Below are 6,000 nucleotides of genomic sequence, written 5' to 3'. Positions count from 1 at the left end.
GAAAGCAATGTAAAGTATTTCCGCACTTTCGGAATTCGCGCAGCAGTCACGTGACACTAATGTTGGAACCGGTTTAAGGTTGCAATACGCTCTCTACCAGTATATTATCTCGTTGTTGTGAACAAATACGTCCCATACTTCATTCCTCTGTATCCAAGCTAGCACAGTAGACGAATCCGTCTAAAAATAAATATCATTAGCTTGAAATTCAGGTATTATGCTGGATGCTAAACGTGTACATATTGTAGCTCCAAAGAAGTTCCAATCGAGCTATTGTTCTCTTTTTCCTTCCGCTGAGTGCAACTCTCGCTTTAGCTTGCACCAAATGAACTTGAACCGAATCTCTTGTTTGTACTCGAACAAAGGCCACAGCTGAATATGCAAGTTTACTCGCATCACTGAAGAAATGAAGTGAGATATTTTCAATCTCACGATCACAGTTTAACCATCTTGGTATTCTCATTCTTTCCAGGCCCACCAGCGGCCGAGCGGTAAAGTCGCTGAACACGAGTAATTCGGTCCGATTTTCGAATCCCGCGAACGGGCTGGCTGCATGGGTGTTTTCGTGGTTTTCCCCATGTGTAACGTGTATACGAGCCAGTTTCCCTTTGAAAGTCCTCCACGAAGGCATCCCTCTCCTTAGACAGATAGCTCTAGTGTGCTTTGCCATAATTAAATACACCACCACACACACCATTCTTTCCAGACACTTCAAGTCATTCAACCATTTACAAAATTGTGATTTTGAATTTGAATCAACTTCTCGGTCCCAAGATAACATAACTTCCCACATGTACTGAAGTAAAAGTTTCGGCACAAGAGGTTAAGAGGCAAGCTATTCCTAAAGGGTCGAATATTTTGTGTGTAGTAGCTAAAATCTCTCTTTTAGACAAAATTTCTGGTAGATTGTAGGTGATGTTAGTAATATTAAGGCAAAGGTAATCTCCACATCTTTCCCAAATCATTCCTAATAAATTTGTGGTACTAGAGGAATTATTTGTTGGGTCACTATATTTTCAACCAGTAATTCTAGCTTTCTTGTAGCTAAAATATCTGAAGCAACTTGTATGAACTGTTGCAATTCTAAATCATTTTTCACATTCGCTAAACAATTATCTACATAAAAGCTCTTTTTTAATTGCTCAATAATATCCACTTTATGCTTTGGGTTTCCATTTAGTTGTTTCAAAGTGGATTCTAGAAGATGATGAATTACAGTATCTAGCACGAAATGGCTACTTGTAACTCCAAATACTACCCTACAATGCCTGTAATACTTCAGTTTTCCATCAGTTCTATACCATAAGAATCTTAGATAGTCTTTATCCTTAGGGTTGAGATTTATTTGTAAGAATGCTTTTCGTATATCTGCAGAAACTCATATTCTGTTCATTCGGAATCTATGAAAAAATCAGTTCGATACGGTTCGGACCTTTTTCTAGACAATCATTGAGACTAGGTGATCCGTTTTGGTTGGCCGAGGCATCAAACACTGGCCTGATTCGTGTAGTACTGTTTTCTTTTTACTACGTGTCGATGTGGTAGATAATGGTATGTTACATCAATTTCGCTTTATGGTACTTCTTCTATGATGCCTTCTCGTTCCCATTCACTAAACACTTCTCCATAAGAATCATAAAGTTTCTCGGCTTTTAGTCGTTTTACTGTAGAATCTAATCTCTTTACAGCTAAGTCATAGTTATCTTTTAACGGTAGATGGTTATCACGCCATGGCAAGCTGACTTGAAAACGTCCCTCTTCGTTCACATTTACAGTAGACAAGAAATGATCTCTTGCCTCTTCTTGAAGTTCCAGTTTATTTTTTCTCTCTGAGGAATCTAGAATTCCAAGTGAATCTAAAGACCATAGATCGGATATCAATATTTCCTTATTCAACATGGATGTGACGAGCAGTGCGGAATTGTCCGAGATCTCACACATACAATTTTTCCCAAAAAGAGTCCAACCAAGTTTAGTTTCTATAGCAGCAAGGCCTGAAGTAAGCAATTTAAATCCTCCGGTCATCAACTTGCCTGCAATGTCAGCGCCGATAAGTATTTCTATTGGTACATTACTATCGTCGCATACGGAAATATTGTTCTCTTTAAGCTCTCGAATCCACTCGCCTTTAGCAACTGGTGGTATATTTCGACAAAAAATATCTTGGCTAAGAGCTTTGAAGTTACAATGATAAGTTCCATCCGTTTTAGACAAGAACACTGTAAAAACATCGTGGTTTATGACATCAGTACATGACCCACCAAATAATGAATGGCTCAATCTTTCTTCAGATGTACTCTCAAATTTCATTTCATCTGCAGTGCTTTTTAGAATATAAGATCTTTGTGAAGCTGAATCGATAATAGCACGAGCCTGGCGCTTCTATCTCGCCCTTTCAACGTAACCGTTAAAATTTGCAAAAGCACATTTGTTGTTCTCGCCAAATTGGCGCGGGTTTCATCTCGTTCACGTACTTCATCCGTATTTCCATCTTTATTCATGCTAACAAGACCTGGAGATTTTGATTCAGCTTGGATATTTCTACATAAAAGTATATGGTGTTTCTTTCCACAAATCACACACGGTGTTCGTTTTTTACATTTAGCTATTACATGTTTTCTTTCTAAACATAAAAAGCAATTAGAACTGCTTTTTGCTTTTCCTCCGACGTCATCTTTAAGCAATCACCAGATGCATGATTTCCAGCACAAAAAATAAATCCAGTTGAATTTTGTTCAGATGTTGCTATAGAGTAGAAGTAGAAGGTGTTTTGAAAAAATTCTCCATGGTTTTTGAAACCAAAGTGTTTATTTAGCATTCCCAGGTTTAGGAGTTTGATATTTAGTAAAGCACTGAGTAGCTATAGATACTCTCTCTTCACCTTCAATTTCATTGAGCAAAAATGAAAGCAAACCATCTAAATCCATGCGATGTGTTGACGCCTTTTTCTCGTTTTGCTCACTGCTTTCAGATTCTCTCTGACTGCGATTAATAACTCGGAACCTTTGCCATGCTCTTAATGTATCATCCGGTAATGACGATTCGATTAGAGGATATAACATCGCCGCATATTTATCTCTAGCAATACCCAGAACTTCTAACGCTAAGTTTTGATTCTGAGTTATCATAGAGTTTTCGTAATGAAAACTTCTGCTGAGAGTTTTTTATAATATTAACGCTATGTTAAAAGAACTCTAACATAGACTTCTATAAGGTCTTCTTTGTCAAAACGCGATTGCAGTTGTTGTAAAGCTTTACTATAACTTTGCCACCGGGCAGAAAGCTTTTGATTAACTCTTCAGCAGATGACTATAATAGTCATCTGCTGAAGCTGCATTTCCATAGCTGTATGGAATAGTCATCTGCTGAAGCTGCATTTCCATAGCTGCATGGAATAGTCATCTGCTGAAGCTGCATTTCCATAGCTGCATGGAGAAGTTTCTAGACAGCTGCATTTCCATAGACTGCAATAAATACGCAAATTTATCATGATCATCTAAATCGGGATCAGTATTGATCTTTTTTAACTGGCCCCAAAATCCTAACCAGCTTTTAATATTCCCATCAAAAATTCGGAGTTTAAGCTTAGGATAACGAATAGTAGCATTTTGAGTTAACCTTTCATTAACAACAGAACCGTTTTCCTTTTCATCTAGAAGCGAAACTAATTTGCTTTCTACCATTCTCCACTGATCTATATACATTGACTACCAATAAGTATTTGGACACCTGTGATAGAAAAGAAAAACTAACTTTATTCAAAATCAATAGTTGGTAGAGCCTCCATGAGAGGTAATTACAGCGTGGACCCTCCGGGGCATACTTTCCACAAGTCTTTGTATGACAGCTAGTGGTATTTTTTTCCACTCGGCTTGGAGAAGAAATAGAATCATCCCTGATTTTGCACGGGTAGTGCACCCCTGAATTCGGCGATGTGACTCGTCCCAGAGGTTCTGGATAGGGTTCAGGCCTGGACTCTGGGCAGGCCAGTCCATTCGATGCATTGGCACCATACCAAGCCTTGGTTAACGTCGAACCATGACAACTGGCATTGTCGTCCTGAAAGTAACAGGGGTCCAACCCGTAAAACTGCCACAACGTACGAAGCACATTGTCATCCAAAATAGTGCAGTAGGCATCAAAGTTGAGCTTACCATGCATGGGCACCAAGGGCCCATACCAGGGGAAACACCCCCAGACCATAATTCCACCTCCGCCGAACTTGACTGTTGGCACAATGCATTCTGGCAGGAGACGTTATCCAGGTAGACGCCAGACCCAGACCCTGTCATCCGAACGGTAGAGGGTGAACCTTGATTCGTCACTCCAAAGAACCCGTTTCCACTGATCTACGGTCCAATTTCGATGTGCTTTGCACCACATTAACAGAGCAGCGCGGTTGGACTTTGTGATCAAAGGCTTACGGGCAGCAGCGTGACCATGAAAACCAAGCAGATGTGCTTCCTTACGGATGGTATTCATTGAAACAATACTCCCGGATGCCTGTTGAAACTCCTCGCGGATGAGGGCCATCTGTTGGGTGCGGTTCTTCCGAATTTCTCTGGACAGCACACGTCGGTCTCTATCTCCCAGTTTCGTTGGTCTGCCGACTCGGGGCACATTCCGACAATCACCGCTCACCTTCCACTTCAGGCCACTGTCGATTTTGGGTACTTCAGATCGCTAGATATGTCCCTTAAAGATCAGCCACATTTGTGATACCCGATAATAATACCTTTCTCGAAATCAGAGAGCTCTGAAGTGCGAGGCATCTTGCATACGACTAAAGCCGATGCTGTTTCCTACACGATATATACCGGCGGAGTCCGTGACGTACCTTAGGACCGCAGATATCGTCATTCCGAAAGATTTGGATAATAAATTGATTAATTTCCAGAAGTATGTTATTAACCTACGAAGGCAAAAAAAGTAATTAACTGTCACATATTAAAATATGGATGAAACTCCAGTAATGCTTGTTATGATAGGAAATGAAACAATTGATGTGAAAGAAGCAAACACGGTTCACATAAAAACATCAATTCTTCTCTATAAGTCTATTTCAATCATAGGTTTCGCTTTGTCCTCAACTAATTTAAGTTTCGAAATTTTTCCGTCTAAAGATAAATCATTTTCATTCTTCTCAAAATCATTTAAAGCTCTTGTAAACAATCTCCTAAACTGAGATCGTTTGCACTTCAAAACATTCATTATAAATAAAAGAAAGAATTCTACTTACAGATAACAGTCCTTCCAGCAGATGCTAAATGTTCAAAAATTCTCACCAAATTTGTTACCTCAAGAACTATTTATAACTCGGAAATAAGCATCTATATCTTTTTAGTTATTTATGACTCTACAATAATTAAATAATTCTTTTGCCCATACTCTAAAATGGAAAAAAAAAAAAAAAACCCACAGTTACACTAACTCTCTAAAAAAAAGAACAACATAGTATATTGCCATTCTCTGAAACACAAACTGTACAAAACATAGATAATAATATGAACAGATAATGAATAAAAAAAACCCTATAGAGTAAAGAAAACGATTACATCTACTTGAAGCTCGTGCAATATTACTCAGAAGCTGCAGTAAGAAAAAAAAAATGTCAACAAAAATATTAGAGTCAAAATATTGTTCACACTGCTGTGAAGTGAAATCTTTCGTGACCTGTTGTTTTTATGTGAACCGTGTTTGTTCCTTTCACATCAATTGTTTCATTTCCTATCATAACAAGCATTACTGGAGTTTCATCCATATTTTAATATGTGACAGTTAATTACTTTTTTTGCCTTCGTAGGTTAATAACATACTTCTGGAAATTAATCAATTTATTATCCAAATCTTTCGGAAGCCTTTGCGAAACTTTTTTACCCTCATAGAACTAAATTATTCCGTGCCATAAATCTACTACACCAAGTCAAAATTGCTTTAAAGTTTTTACTTTCATATGCATTCTTTTTGGCCCATTTTGAAGGCAAATAAACGTATACTGTT

Source organism: Stegodyphus dumicola, chromosome X1 (assembly GCF_044657685.1).
Source record: "Stegodyphus dumicola isolate Sdum_Otavi_A_Nest chromosome X1, ASM4465768v1".
Lineage (NCBI taxonomy): Eukaryota > Metazoa > Arthropoda > Arachnida > Araneae > Eresidae > Stegodyphus > Stegodyphus dumicola.
This window is presented reverse-complemented; position numbering follows the sequence as displayed.